This window comes from Schistocerca serialis, chromosome 5 (assembly GCF_023864345.2).
Source record: "Schistocerca serialis cubense isolate TAMUIC-IGC-003099 chromosome 5, iqSchSeri2.2, whole genome shotgun sequence".
NCBI classification, from domain to species: Eukaryota; Metazoa; Arthropoda; class Insecta; order Orthoptera; family Acrididae; genus Schistocerca; species Schistocerca serialis.
Window position 1 is genome coordinate 483,865,925 of NC_064642.1, and position 16,274 is coordinate 483,882,198.

Sequence of the window (16,274 nt, forward strand, 5' to 3'; positions counted from 1 at the left end):
GATCCTCAGCAGCAAGAAACAGCAACGCCTGATTCAAACAAACATGCTAGCCAACCCATGAAAAATAAACAATAGTATGTAGCACACTGTGTAGTTGTGTGCTATTGTACACGGGTACTACAAAAATTTGAGAGTAATATCTAACTTGCAAATAAGATAGGGCAAAATGTGTAACATGTCCACTGAAATGCAAACACATTTACGCAAGTATTTTGTATTCAGTGACATCTACGTATCCACTTGGATTTCCACTCTCCTTTTGATTGGTAACACATGAAAATACGTTTCTAATATCTGGTGAAAAACATTTGGAATATCCTCTCCGGCACAAATGCACACGAAGAACGATATCACGTTTACAAGGTCACTGTGAGTGAGAATGTTTAGTATTTGAAGAGTATATTAATAATCAAGAGCCTGAAATTTTCTTCGCGGTATCTGTGAGTTGTAGTACGACAATTATTCTCTAAGCGAACATGGAACAGTGTGGTATACGAATATTGTATGGGAATTGACCCTATGAAATACAAACAAAAATGACGTATTAAAGTTCTTAATCGTAAAATTAAGCCATTTTCGATCGATGACAAAGAACATATTTTTTTTTTTTTTTTTTTTTTTTTTGTCGTTGTACTTCGTAGCATCGAGGCAATATCTCTAAGAAATCTGATAACTTGTCCGCATAGTTAACGTAATTAAGAACTTTTGGGAATCGTGCAGTTATCCCAAAAAAGGGCCATACTTGTAGTCACGTCGTACTATTTGATCATCTGGGCGTTTATACAAACGATTCCGCGTTCTCAGTCTGAACGATAGAGACAGGAGAATGTGCACTGTCATGAAACACTAGACTGGCACAGAACCAGCGATCTTTTAAATTTGTAGCAAATGTAAAAACATTGATTCAGGGGTATTTCCTTCATTGCCAGGATGCAGTGCATCGATTACCTTCCGTAATGGGCGTGCCTCGATTTAATTTGTGATCTAAAGAGAATAAACGTTAGGGACGCTTGTTGTGTCTTCAATATTGAGCTTGAAATATCGTCATTAGTGCTGAAATACATTAATTTCCTTAATTCGCTGTGAATTAAGTTCAGCGCGTCTGACTCTGAGCGGAAACACACGATAACGAATATTAATTGCTTAGAGATACACTCCCACAAATTACACTGCGATTGTTCGAAACATGTTTTTCCAGAGTGTTTATTCTCAGAACATCAACTGACAGCTCATAAAATAGCAGGCACTTTGAATCTCTATGGCACTACCATGAAGTTTGAGTCCATCGAAGCAAATCTAAATTCAATAACGCAGTAGTGGCAAGGAATGACTTCAGTGAAACTGCAACAACTGGGGACACCATATTAGTGTTGCTGAAGGCAGACAGACATTCTAAGTAATTATGCACACAATAGGATACAATATCCTTTAAATAATTGTTCTGCCATCCACTTGCATCTATAATATTGTCATCTCGTCAGCACACTCAAGTCCTAATTCGAAAGCAGGGTCATCAGTGAAGTATAACACTTAGCACTAAATGCACGTTTATTACGAAAACCAACTAACGTCTTGGACGGAGAGTGCTGCTGTTTATAAGAACGTCGAATTTTCCTGACTATACAACGTTTACAAACATAAGAAATTTCGAGATCCTTCCAGAAATGATAAACGCTGAATGGCAAATAACTGCGAGTGGAAAGTTTTCAACTGCTGACCAGCAGCCCGTCAGCCATCTGTGCCAACTGCAACGCCACACAACACTCACCACAGCTCACGGCAGTATTTTAAATGTCTTATCTGCAGAGGAACATGGTATTTTCGACACTGTCATCTAAGTGTCGAGGATTAAGACAATGATGCTGGCATAGCGATTATCATTATAAAACAGGAATTCTGTACCAAGATGGCTTCGGGTTGTGCAATTGATGGGCAGTTACTAAAGTCACACTTAGAGACGAAAGTAAGTCATTTAGCCCGAACCTAATAAACATAGAATATTAATGCACCAAATTCAAACATATAATACATTGGGCTCGAAATAAGCAAATATCGTTACAAGGGCTCGGCTATTTAGGCTTTTAAATTATAAGTCTTAGCCCTTTATTTTTTTCGAATTACCCTTTTTAATTTTATACAAACTATTTTAGCTCTTTTGTACTCTTTTAACGAAAGATATTATGAACACTTCTATTACTATAGCAAAGTTTATTAAATTTTGACACAATTATTCTAGCTCTTCGTGGTAAATAATCAGCTGTTTCTTATATTGGTGCTCGTAAAAATAGATAAACAACTGAGATATTTTACTGTGCTAAAATTATTTTCTCATTTTAAATATTTTAATGAAAAGTCTGTTACTTAAAAATTCTTTTCATATGTCACTCGTATAGAAACACAATTGACTTGTGCACATATGTATGACTACAATCTGTGGCCTGATACTATGCCGGGCGGTGTGGCCGAGCGGTTCTAGGCGCTTCAGTCTGGAACCGCACGAGCGCTACGGTTTTAGATTAGATTTACTTTCATTCCAATTGATCAGTAGTGAGGAGATCCTCCAGGACGTAGAACATGTCAGAAAAACAACAATATATGACAAATATTTACAACTCAAACAAATAAGCTAATGTACCATTCCACAGGTCCCAACTGGCAAGGTCATCATTTTTTAATGAACGCTATATGAAAGAATCATTTTAGAAATGCTAATGCACTGAATTTAAAATAAAGTTTTTTATTTATTTATAAGGTAATAAAGGTGTAATACAACTACTAAATACGTATTTACAATGAACACATTACTGCACTGAAATTGTGCAGAAGTTATATTGTACTTACATAGAAATAAGTTGGTTCTACTGAGAAATTCATCGATGGAGTAGAAGGAGTTGGCCACTAATAAATCCATTAGATTTCTCTTAAACTGAATTTCATTGGTTGTTAAGCTTTTTAAGGCTGCTGGCAAGTTATTGAAAATGTGTGTTCCTGAATAATGCACATCTTTTTGTACAAGACTAAGTGACTTTAAATCCTTGTGAAGATTATTATTTCTAGTATTGATTCCATGAATTGAGCTGTTGGTTTGAAAAAGTGATATAATTTTAATGACAAATTTCAGTAAGGAATAAATATATTGGGAAGCAAAAGTTAGTATCCCTAGTTCCCTAAACAGGTCGCAGGTTCGAATCCTGCCTTGGGCATGGATGTGTGTGATGTCCTTAGGTTAGTTAGGTTTAAGTAGTTCTAAGTTCTAAGGGACTGATGACCACAGATGTTAAGTCCCATAGTGCTAGGAGCCATTTGAACCTAATACTACAACTAACAAGAAATTTTATGTCACTTTTTTGTATTGCAGTACACAGTTAACCAAATTTCTAGGTCTGGTAAACTGAAATTATTTCTAATTTCCAGTACACTGAAAAATATCTCTCTAAACCGCAAAAGATCAAAGGTGCACAGTTCATCAATGCAATTGCTTGTGGCACCAATATAGTCCATCTTCGAACTTCCCTCCCTGAATAATGGCAGACACTTTTCTTCACATCTTCATTTCTGGGACTGCACAGAAGAATATGCCTTAATTTAGTGACACATGCTGCATCCACTGAACCAGGTAGTTCCTCCATCATAGTTCTTATCTAAAACATCTTTCAGTGGCATAGATGCGAACTCTAGGTACAGAATTGCAACAGCTAGACGTTGGAAGTGAACTCATGAAAATGCCAGGGATGCAACATTACTGTTATTCGTAAGGGCTGTCTCGGTTTCATCAACAAAAGCTGATTCACTATAGCTGAAAGTGTCTATTACCTCTTTGATTTAGAAGTAGTGTTCAGCATAATACAAAGCTTCCATGAACCAGGTGCACTAAGTAAAGCCGCCAAGGGCCAGGTGCACCAACATGTAAATACGCGTACAGGGGCAGGGGAATGTTTGGAGCTGATTCGTTGTAGGACTGAATGCGGGGAGAAGGAAATACAAGAGAGTGCAAAAAAATTATACCTCTGAATTTCTTATGTGAAATCTCTCAAAGCTTTTCAAACAAAATCAATGTTATTAGCATTCCACATCTTTATTCATCATGTGTGCACACTTATGCTTCAACACATTCACCGAGGCGACAATCACATTTCTCTCAACGAGAGACCAGTTTGTTGACACCGTCCTGAAGAATGTGTGGCTTTGTTAACGGATCCTCAGTCTCATATCCGCCTGCAGCACTTCATCACTATGAAAGAGAAGTCCTCGAAATTTTCCTTTAAGTTTTAAAAACAGATGAAATTCGCATGGGGCCAAGTCATGATTGTACGAAGGGCGATCGATGATAGTGAAACCAACACGTTGGACTCAAGCAAATGTCACAGCACTTGCGTGAGTTCTGGCATTGTCATACTGAAAGAGAGGGAGCTCCATGTGTGAAGGCGTTAAGTGATACTTTTTAAGGAATACATCGACATGAAATGGGTACACCGCCGATCGCGATGTAGTAAGATGCCTAAAGGATGAGTACTATCCTAAATTCCTCGTTACTGTTAGAATACAGTACGATAGAAGTGGGTTCCTCCTATTTCTCTGAGACATAAATTAACAGGACCCTTCAGTTCAAATAACAGATATTACTGATCTCATCGTACCACGTATTTCGAACTGTTACAGAGTGAAAATTTGCGTTAGGCATGCTGATAGTAATAGGTAAAGGTCACAATCCGGTGGGCCGTCACGTAATTACATTACAAAATATTTCATTGTGAAATCACGTCTTTCCCTATCACTAGCTACGGACAGTGTAATATATATATGTATATACAGGGTGATTTACGAAGATATGCAAGTATTTTAAGATGTTCTTGTGCAAGTAAACCCAAAGAAAAAACTTCCTATAAACAAATGTTTAGTTACTTCTAATAAAAGATTTTACCTGAAATTTAGCAACTTCGCTAATATGAAGCCACCACAAAACTGTACGAGTTAAAGTAAATAACGATTTCCATTTATTTTGTTGTTATTGGTCTGGTGAATCTAATAAAACATGTCTGAGACGTGTATCTGGGTTTTCCAGAACATCCAGAGAAACAAAGGTTATTATACATGTAAATTTGTGTACTTTCCATTAAGAATGTAGAAACGTTTATGTCCCTGTTGGCCACCGTTAGTGAGCCGTTTCAGTCGTTTCCTAACCTTGAAACGAGTTAGTTTCCTGAGTTGTTCAGCGAAAGAACATAATAATAACAGTGTATATAAGTGAAACTACATATTAACTGTGGCAGTTTGTAAATTATTCATGAAACAGGGATGCCTTTCAACCTTACGACAGAGGAATATATGGTATTTATTTATGGCAATTGCTATGGTAATGCTACGGCTGCAGTTAACGAATATCGCCATAAATCAACACCATATCGGCGTATTCCAGTGCCATAAATTTAAAAGGCATCTATATTTAACTAATAATCTACAAATTACAACAGTTACTATTTGGTTTCACTTAAATACAGTGTTATTATTATGTTCTTTCATTGAACAACACAGAAAAGTAGCTCGTTCAAAGCTAGGAAACAAAAAAAAAAAAAAAAAAAAAAAAAAAAAATACAGCTCGCTAACGGTTGTCAACAATGACATAAACGTTTCTACATTTTTAATGGAAAGCAAGCAAATTTACTTGTCTAATAATCTTTGCTTCTCTGGATGTTCTGGAAAACTGCTGCAGATACAAGTCTAGGACATGTTTTAGTAGATTTACTAGACCAATAACAACAAAATAAATGGAAATCGTGCTTTATTTTAACCTCGTACAGATTTTCGATGGCTTCATAGTAGCGAAGTTGCTAAATTTCAGGCGAAATCTTTTATTAGCCTTAGCTCCGTAACTAAACATTTGCGGATCAATGTTTATGTGAACTTTTTTCTTTAGTTTTGCTAGTGGAATAACATATTAAATATCTGCGTATCTTCATGAATCACCCCATATATATGAGGAACCTACTTTCTATTGTACTGTACTCTCACAGTTCCGGGAACGTAAGGCATTTTTTATAAATCATTGACAATCACCTTAACTTCTTAGTGTGTTTCATCGATTCAGCAAATTTAGGTAAAATTACTTTCTTCATTGTGGAGGTGGATGTACCTGTCCAGTTGCAGAGGTTTCTTTTAATTCTCCACTTACACATTAATTTAAAATTTAGAAGAGTCATTACTAAATCTTAAACTGAATCTGAGTGATGGCATAAGAGTGAAAAGTAGGTAAATTTCCTTTGATAAATAATTTCACGAAATATGTGTTGCAAGAACACTGCAAAGGGTGTACGAGCCGCCACCCAGCTTTAGATTTCTGAGGAATGATGTGCTTGGCAGACTGGTGTAGATCTGGCGGAGATGCAGAATCCTGATACAAGAACAAGAAGCACGACATCCACAGCCAGCCATCATTTCCACAAAAATCAAGTCATTCATGGCACTGTAATATGCCCATACTGGACTGACATATTATTAGTTGCGGCAGGATAAAGCTACCGCAGTTATCATTAATGTACCCAAAAACTGTCAGGAATTTAAATACTACGAGACACAGTGCCTGAAAATATGTTATCATGTTTTCAGTAGAGCATTGTTTCCTTTGTAAATTGAACTGAGATGAATGTGTGTTTATTTTAATTCCAGTTGATTTGCGTGGAATGCTGCGTTCATTTCCTTGCACGAAATAACTACAATTACACTCATGCGTTAAAGAAACTGGTATAGGCTTGCGTATTCAAATACCGAGATACGTAAACACGGAGAATACGACGCTGCGGTCGGCAAGGCCCATATAAGACGTCAAGCGTCTGTCACAGTTGTTAGATCTATTACTGCTGCTACAATGGCAGGTCATCAAGATTAGTTTTGACTTATTGTTATTGTCTGCGAACGAGCGATGGGACACAGCATGTCCGAGGTAGCGATGAAGTGGGGATTTTAGGGTACGACCATTTCACGAGTGTACCGTGAATATCAGGAATCCGGTAAAACATCAAATCTCCGACATCGCTGTCGCTGGAAGGAGATCCTGCAGGAACAGGACAACAGGACCAACGACGACTGAAATGAATCATTCAGTTTCATAGAAGTAGAACCCTTCCGCAAATTGCTGAAGATTTGAGTGTTGGGCCATCAACATGTGTCAGCGTGCGAACCATTCAACGAAACTTCATCGATATGGGCTTTCGGAGCCGAATGCCCACTCATGTACCCTTGATGACTACACGACACAAAGCTTTGCACCTCGCCTGAGCCCGTCAACACGGACATTCGACTGTTGAGGACTGGAAACATGTTGCCTTGTCGTACAAGTCTCGTTTCAAACTGTATCGAGCAGATGGATGTGTACTGGTATGGAGAATATCTCATGCATCCATGTACCCTGCATCTCAGAAGGGGACTGTTCAAGCTGGTGGAGACTTTGTAATGGTGTGGGGCGTGTGCAGTTGAAGTGATATGTGACCCCTGATACGTCGAAATACGACTCTGACAGGTGACACGTATGTAAGCATCCTGTCTGATCACCTGCATCCATTCCTGTCAACTGTGCATCCCGACTTTGGCAATTCCAGCAGCACAGTGCGACACCCCACATGTCGAGAATTGCTACAGAGTGGCTCCAGGAACACTCTTCTGAGTTTAAACACCATCAAATTCCCAGACATGAACATTATTGAGTGTATCTGGGAAACATTGCAACGTGCTGCTCAGAAGAGATCTTCTCCCTCTCGTACTTTTATGGATGTATGGACAGCCCTGCAGGATTCAAGTTGTCGGTTCCATCCAGCACTACTTTAGATATTAGTCGAGTTCATGCCACGTCGTGTTACGGCACTTCTGCGTGCTCGCGGGGGCCCTACAAGATATTAGGTAGGTGTACCAGATTCGTTGGCTCTTCAGTGTATACCTTCTTTGAAAGAGCTATTTTTATTTCAATCGTTTTTATAAGCACTACTAGTTTCTAATTTAGGGTCCTTAATGCGGCGGTTCACCCGAGTCAAATTATAAGAAATAACCTAAATTTTTGCTGATACTTTCTTCTTGGGTTTGGAGGCAAACTTAAATAACATTTAAATTAATTTAACCCTCATTCAAAAATAAAGGCTGTGAGCCAATATAGCATCTGGACCGTGTTCTAACCTGAGGGTCTCAGAGAGGATTCTACAATTGTAATGATCCTCGATCAGAAAAATTTTCTCCCAGCATTTTCTGTTTTGAAGTCACATCACGTAGTTTTGAAAAGGATTCTCTTTCTACAGAAAACGAACAGGGAACTGTGAAGGAAATCAGTAACAATTAATTAAAACAATTCTGTACATAGACGAACCTGTCGATATCTTTACTGCTATTTATATCTTCAGAAAACGTTTATATGACAGTTTGCAGTGAGGTTTGGTAACTGTTCGTACCAAGTCAACTGAATTATTTCTCGATTATCTGGATAAGATACACATGACATTAGAGTACAAAAATAGGCATTCTCAGAATTCAAACAACATACACCTAGGAGGGTGTAAACAGAAAAGGAATTTCACAAAAGTATTGAGCAGATACATTAACTATGACTTTAGAAACGATAAAGAACGAGAGTACAGAGGAAATGATAGACGAAGACCTGGGAGTAGTGACTGGGGAAGCAGATAGGTGGGGACTCACAACAATCAGCCCACGTCCAACTCTGAAAGGTCAGAACCAGTGGCCATGGAGGCTGGGAACAAAGCGTCAATTAGATGGAAGTTCATCACTAGAGAAAGAGGAGACAACATACTGGATCACAGAGAATTGACCTTTAAACATTCAGGTTGTTGCAAGTATAGCCACTGGGTATAATTAATCAAAAATATAGCGTCAGTCGAAAGGCAAACTGTGAATAACTTCTCCATAAATAAAAAATTCAGGGGAAAGATTTATAGGAATTATTTTGCAACTTTAAATACTCGCATCTCATGTGATCAACTCAATTTAAATGAAAGGACCTTGTAGTTTAGCTAGGCAGATAGCAGTGATGTTGAGAGAAAACTAGAACGTAATGACTACAGTAATAATGATTTTGGGATTTGTCATCTAATGCAGAATAACTGTGCCTCCACCTCCACAGCTGAGAGCTCAGTGATGCTGGTAGTACATCTTTTCCTAGCACTGCCAGGGATTTTCTTCTGGATGGGAAAACTGGTATGGGTTTTGTCAGGGGAACTGAGGAGCCGATTGGTAGCGATTACAAGGTCAAGAAACCCGACGACAACCAGGTTAGCGGTATGATGACCACATTCCCCTCCATACTGCATCTGGTGACACTGTTAGCTGAGGATGACATGGCTGTCGGTTTGGCCCGATTGGCTCGTCTAGAACCGGAAGACAGGAACATTGCATTTACCTTACAGAATAATTATAGATGTTACAATCCTGAATTGCTTTACAAAAGCAGTTGTTATTTTCGTTATCTTACAGAGGAACCTTCACAACTATTTCAGTTTTATGACACTACATTTGCAGTGGTAGGGGCATTTTCTGAACTATCATGTATCCAACACCACATCTTTACACAGATTTGGAGGCACGTATAATAAAATGTTTAGCAAGAGTAGCACTATATTGGGTGACATAAAGACAGATGTTGTAACTGGTAGCCGTCTTATATATATCTGTCACAGTATGACAGTAACAGTGAAAAGTATATGTAAAAGGAAGGTCAGGTTTTCAAGCGAAGATTGTCAAAATGTAGATGTATTTTTTAACTACTTGTATCCAACATTTTGGGACTAATACAAAAGGTAAAATTCCAACACTACCGAAAGTTGAAATAGTGGAGAAGTGATGTGGGCTACTCAGAAACGAGTATTGCTAATAACATTTATCATCTTTGATTTCAAATGTTATGAAAGAAATATTTAACAGGCTACAACAGGAGAATTATCAGACAACGGTAGAGTTCAAATCTATGGAAGATGGTCTTGTAATCGAAAAGTTTGAAGTAGACACAGCACATTAATCTTGTAGTTCTACAGTGAACCTAGAAATATGTGAATGAGAAATAAAGTGTTTAGTCAATATTGACAGTATGGCAATGCCCCTTGCACAAACAGCTCCTTGAGGCAATGCTAGAATTATCAACAACTGAAGTCAAAATAAATAGTAAATTATTGAAAAGGCAAGAGTTCTTCGACAAATCTGCTGAAACCAGAGATGAACAAATAAATGATTTGAGGAAGGTTGTAATAACCTATAGTGGCCCTGGAAGACTACTTAATTGTCATTGCATACTCCACTTAAAATCTCACCAACACTCTTTCGTCAAATAATTCGCCGTACTAATTGATAAAAAGGATGACAGCAGAGAAAGAACTGCAGAAGACGGATAGCTGGTTTTACTGAGAGGAGTAAAAGCTACTAAAACAATTTATTGGTTATTAATAGTAGATCAGGGTATTATCCAAGCCACTTTACACCTAAATGACTTTGAAAAGTTACCTGCATGTAGGGATGGGAAAATGACCTTGAACTCATGATATCATCAAGAAAGATAACTGAGGATGGTAAATTTAAAAATCCAAGATAGCAGAACAAGCTATTTTGTACTCAATACCCGTACCCCAACCCTCATCTCACTCCTCTGGGACCAGTCACACCTAGTACTTTAGTAACTATTAAAATGAAACCAAGATGGTGCATTTAATCCAGGAATGCTACTGGGAATTTGAAAAAAATCTGATACGGGGGTACTACCGCAGCTTCACACCCCACAGCTTTTACATCCTCCTGCTTATCCTAGCCAAAAAAATCCGAGATAGTAGATCTCATTTGTTGCAGCGGGAAAAAAACGAGCTCAGTTGTGATTTGTTACCCCGCTTCCTTCCTACTGTCCCTTATCGTCCAATCAGAACCTAGTATTTAAGCTGTCATTAGTTACTGTATAGTATTTTATCAGAAATTAAAATTAAACAGCTAGTAATAATATCGCCGTACTTGCTGTGCTCAAAAACATCCAAACGATATAAATTTTGCACTAGACATAAAAAGTTCCAAATGAGTTGACTTATTGACGCAAAAATTACCTTTGCAGTATACCACTTCTGAAATACATCAGCAAAACACACACACGTAAAAAAATAACTAACCTCCAACTTCGTAACTTAAAATGGTGCCAAAAAAATTGCCATCTATGTTTTCATTCCCGACTACAAAAAAAATTTTATGGACTGTCTCGACTGACACATATGTGAATTCCCCTGGAAACTGTATCGTATTTCTTATGGAACATGATAATGAGTATAAAAAATACTCTCCATAAATAGGTAAAAACTAACACATGCTTATGCAGTCTAATTAAAAAATTAGAAATACATAGTTGGAAAAATGAACTTTTAACTTACGATCAACAGTTGGATGCAGTTTTAAACACTCATAGTTGTGTAAGGCACAACAGAGTCTCATATTAATTACTTACCACACCTGAATTATTCTATATTGCTTGTCGAATCCATGTATGGAAAAATCTATCAGCAGTGGAAAAAAGTGCAACGTTTAAGTCAAGTATCACAACGTTATTTTCACAAACACACATTTTCGACAATTTGTCGTCTAAAATCTGACTGTGAACTAGACCAATTCTGTTTTCACGGGTAAGTAGTTACAAATAAGAGGCTGCAGTTAGCCGTAAAATATTGGCACCATCCTGACCAGGCAGAAAATACATGTTCCCTAAACTCTAGGCAAACACGCAAGCAAATGGTCATTATGAATTACTAGAAGAGTTTGATTGCTTAGGCATATTCTAGGTGTAAGGCTCAGTGGATTCTCAAATTAAATATTTCCACGTTTATAGGATCAGTGGCGTCTGAATGCGTAAAGGGAGTTCAACTTTATCCTGTGTTACGGAAAGTACTGTCATCACCTAACGTGAACATAAGCTACGATCATACATATACGTATCTACTTTATTGCTAGTTTGGACGGACATGTTAATTGACAAACATTGGGTGGTTAGAGATGGGCATGGCCCGTAACTGGTCACCGACTAAATAATCCCATTTTAATTGCAGCTTTGTCTTTCTCTTTTTGCAATTACACATAATGTTCTTGAATATAAGTCGGATAAATATGTTTATTTTCCAGTAATAAGCAGTGTGTAAAAGTAATATACAAAGCAACATCTTCGTTCATGTATGTTTAATGAACGTAGCACTTAGTGTGATTTCAAACAGAGCTTTGTTCTACAAAAATCAATAGTTTTCTTGTTGTCAGGAAGCCCAGCATCAAACAGTTCAAATAGTTCTCCTTCTTAGAATCCCCAAATTGTCAGTATATCTTACATCGCACTGCTTTGGTTTTGCTTTGACCGTTCTGTGTATCGTCTTGTATCAATGTAAAGCTGAGATTCTTTCTTCTGTCCCTGTATTTTACTGCGTTATAATTCCTTTCTGTTTTAATCTGAGACCGTAAAATTTCATTACAGTGACTAACGCTGCCGAAAAATTTCCATTCGAAACTTTTCTTGTGGAAAATTATATTTAAAACAGCCTGTCATTAAAGGAAAAGAATAACGCAGGTACACATCATTCCAAATTTTTGAACCGTTCCTGTAAAAAATAGACATTAAAAGAAGTTCTAGCTAAATAATTTCCACAAGATATAAGCCAACAAGGAACGATAGCAGACAAAATAACAATTCGGTGAACAGGACATGTGTCACTATCGATTAATCGATATTACAGAACATCTTTCTGAGAGGCTTCGTTGACGCACCTATTAAATCAATCACGCTTAATTTAGTAAAGAGAAGGACTATTTTATTCTTTAAAATTCTCTTAACAGTCTCAAATGTGCCAGTAGTTGTTCTAAAGGAAAGCCTATCGCGCATCTCAAAGTCGCAAGATGAGCGCGAAGAAAACGATTCACCAGGCAGTAAAATTCCTACTAAAGATTTCGAAAATGCTTGGTATTCAAGGATAAAAAGGAAAAATTTATTGTTTTCGTTGGTTGGAAATCTTATTTCACCTTTATTGATTCACAACTTCTAATTCTGACATACTGCGGTAAATCTGGACGACTGTCGCAACAGTTAGAAAAACCTAGCGTTACGTATCAACACTCTCGGTGTTCTGCTCGGAGATGTTGCCGACATTTTCTTAATACTAGTCAGTACTACGCTAAATCACAGATACCTTGACATATGGTGCAATACTTCAAAATGTTGAAACTTGTGAGATGAATGATTTTCACAATTATCCTTATATCACTTATATTGGACGGTTGATTTATGTGACTATCTCAGTTTCTTTTAAAGTTTGACATACTGATTTAAATATATACCTGTTATTTTGCAAGGAATACTTTCATTCTGCAGTTTTTCATATTTAACGTGATATAGTACAGAGGTTTCAGCGTACGAATATACATTTGATGGACGTATTTTGAGCTCATTGAGATTATGACCTTGACTACACAATATTACTGTTACTAAAAATAGATACGAGAAATTGTTTTTCAGGTTTTCCAGGCAAATTACAAACTATAGATTCGTGTCATTTATCACCCAGGGAGCGACCAGGTAACGGAGCGAAATCCAACATAAGGTTAGAGGCACCAGTGGTGTCAAAATTTAATGGCTGTCTCCCATTGACAGAAGGTGCATTGCCTCCTTCACGGTATGGAAAGGCGTGCCTGTGGGGCATTCAGCATACAGTTGGCGGCAGAGGTACTGTTTCGCTTGTTGAACAACATGAGGAACATGTATGTTATACTGTCCCACTTCCTTAGAAATGGAGCAGTTTCGTGTGGTCAGCCGACAGGAGTGGTTTTATTAGAGTGTCTGCCCTGGACGCTGGTGTCAGTTTTCGGCTGGTCATCATACCGGTTGTCCGGCAGTCCAACCGCATGATGGAGCTGGTCAACAACGGTCAACTACGGACGCCATACGACTATGCAAAAATTCGCCCTCCAGCTGCGTTACAGCTATCTCAGCTACAGCTCTGCAGGACTCTTCTCCACTGACAGGACAATGTGATAACCACGGCAGATACTACAAATGTTCCTGGGCCGCCCTAGGTTTGTTTATTCACAGGTTGCATAATGATTATTGACACAGTATGATTATTAGAATTCATTACCACAAATTTTGAAGAATATGCTACACCTGTGGTACAGGTTGTTTGTTATTAAATGCAAGAGTTAATTAGCGTTACTTGTGTATCATAATTTCAGTATGAACCACTAACGACTATTACATGTTACCTCTGTTCCTAAAGGCTAAATGTGTCGTCTCTATCAGCATTACTGCCACGTGTTTGTACTGCTGGATATAATTTAATTCCAACTCATCACTAGGAAAAGTACCTCGAACATGTTCATTTATGTTACTTTGTTCAAAAAGTGTTTACTGAAAGAAATAAAATTTTAAACTTTGGTGAGAAGCATAAATTTTATTTTAACAATAACTTTTTGCTACTTGAAGGGTTTCAGTAGTAGATGAAGTATCTACAAGAATGAATTTTCCCTCTGCAGTTAAGTGTGCACTGATATCTGCCAGTAAGTTTCAAAATAACAACAAGTTGTATAGAATTTATTATGATCCTACATTGTGTGTGTGTGTGTGTGTGTGTGTGTGTGTGTGTGTGTGTGTGTGTGTGTGTGTGTGTGTGTGTGATGTTACCAAAGCAAACGGTGTGTGGTAACTGTGGGAGAAATGTGAACTGAAAAGAAATATTTCAAAGATTGTGAGACATGTTCATTATATCAGCCACAAGGATAACGGATCATTTTCAGGCCACGATCATCGGCGAATGCAGGTCGCTGTTGTGAGCGACAGAGTCGATTTTCCGACCGTCGGCGGACGATAATACATCTCACGTCTGGAACGAAGAACGCGGATTTTGCTTATTGTGGCTAACAGGTGGCGGCCGGGCTCGATTGGGAGGTTATCAAAGACGAAAGTTTCCCACGGAATGGTTGGCATGATTTTGGGAAAAAACTGCTGCAGGTGTTGATAAGTAGCATCACTTTGAAGTAGTATTACGAGCGTTAGCTGTCTGCATGTGAAACGATTGTCGTGGAGACGAGTGTAGCTCGCGAAGTCAGGGAGTCGGGCTGTTACCCTTGTGGGGGTGAAGAAGAGTCCGGGGAAGGAGAGGGGGGGGGGGGGGGAGCGGTGTAGCGGTGCGTATTTCGGAAGTTCGTAGTCAGGGACCAGTTAAATTGCTCTCTACATGCGGAAAGTTCCGAGAGTGTTCGGAAATGCATTCCTGTGTGCGGGCGTGGGGAACACCGTAGTCCATAGCCTAAGTGGGCGTTGCTGTTTCGCGAGCGTACGCTGACTCTTTCGTAATATGCCGACAACAGAGCGTGGAGTAGTTGGCTACATGGAGGCGTTGTCTTTCGGACTAAGTGGACTTTGCCAAGGATATTAGAGGATAATACATTACATTTTGCTCCAATAGAAATTCGATGTGTGGGGTTCTCAATGCGATCTTATCGTTTTTAGACTCTTTTTAGACTGTGATTCTGTGTTCTTTACTGAGTAAATGATAGAAACCGGTTGATGACGTTGTAGTGTCTGATTGCAGTGTTCGTTGTCCATTCCAGTCATGTGACGTGGTCGCTTTTGGAAGCGAGTCTGATTGCTACAGGCCAATGAGTAGCGGGATAGAGAGGAAGTGAGGGTTTTAATCCTGTATGCTGGTCAAAGCGAGATCGCCGACCCTCATTTAGCTTGACAGTATACCGATAGTACGTCTAGAAATCATACAGGTCCTCCAACAAACCTTTTGGAAGAAACAATGCTGTTCGTGAATAGCTTCGCGCACCGCTCAGTGCTGAGAGCACGTGTACTCTGGTGGCGGCCGTGAGTGGTACATCGCCAAGGCAAAGTTGGTGATAATATGTGGACTAAATCCAACTGCATCAAAGCTGTAACGATATGGCAAGTCGTACACATCAAATCAATTAGTCACCTTGTGTCTTGGTCAAGACGTAAGGCCGGCCTGGGTGACCGAGCGATTCTAGGTGCTACAGTCTGGAAGCACGCGACCGCTACGGTCGCAGGTTCGAATCCTGCCTCGGGCATGGATGTGTGTGATGTCCATAGGTTAGTTAGGTTTAAGAAGTTCTAAGTTCAAGGGGACTGATGACCTCAGACGTTAAGTCCCATAGCGCTCAGAGTCATTAGAAGCAAGACGTAAGACACTAACTTTTAAGCTCAGATTGTAAAATTCATTAATGATTATGCAAACACTATGGACGCGAAAAACTTTCTATTGCGA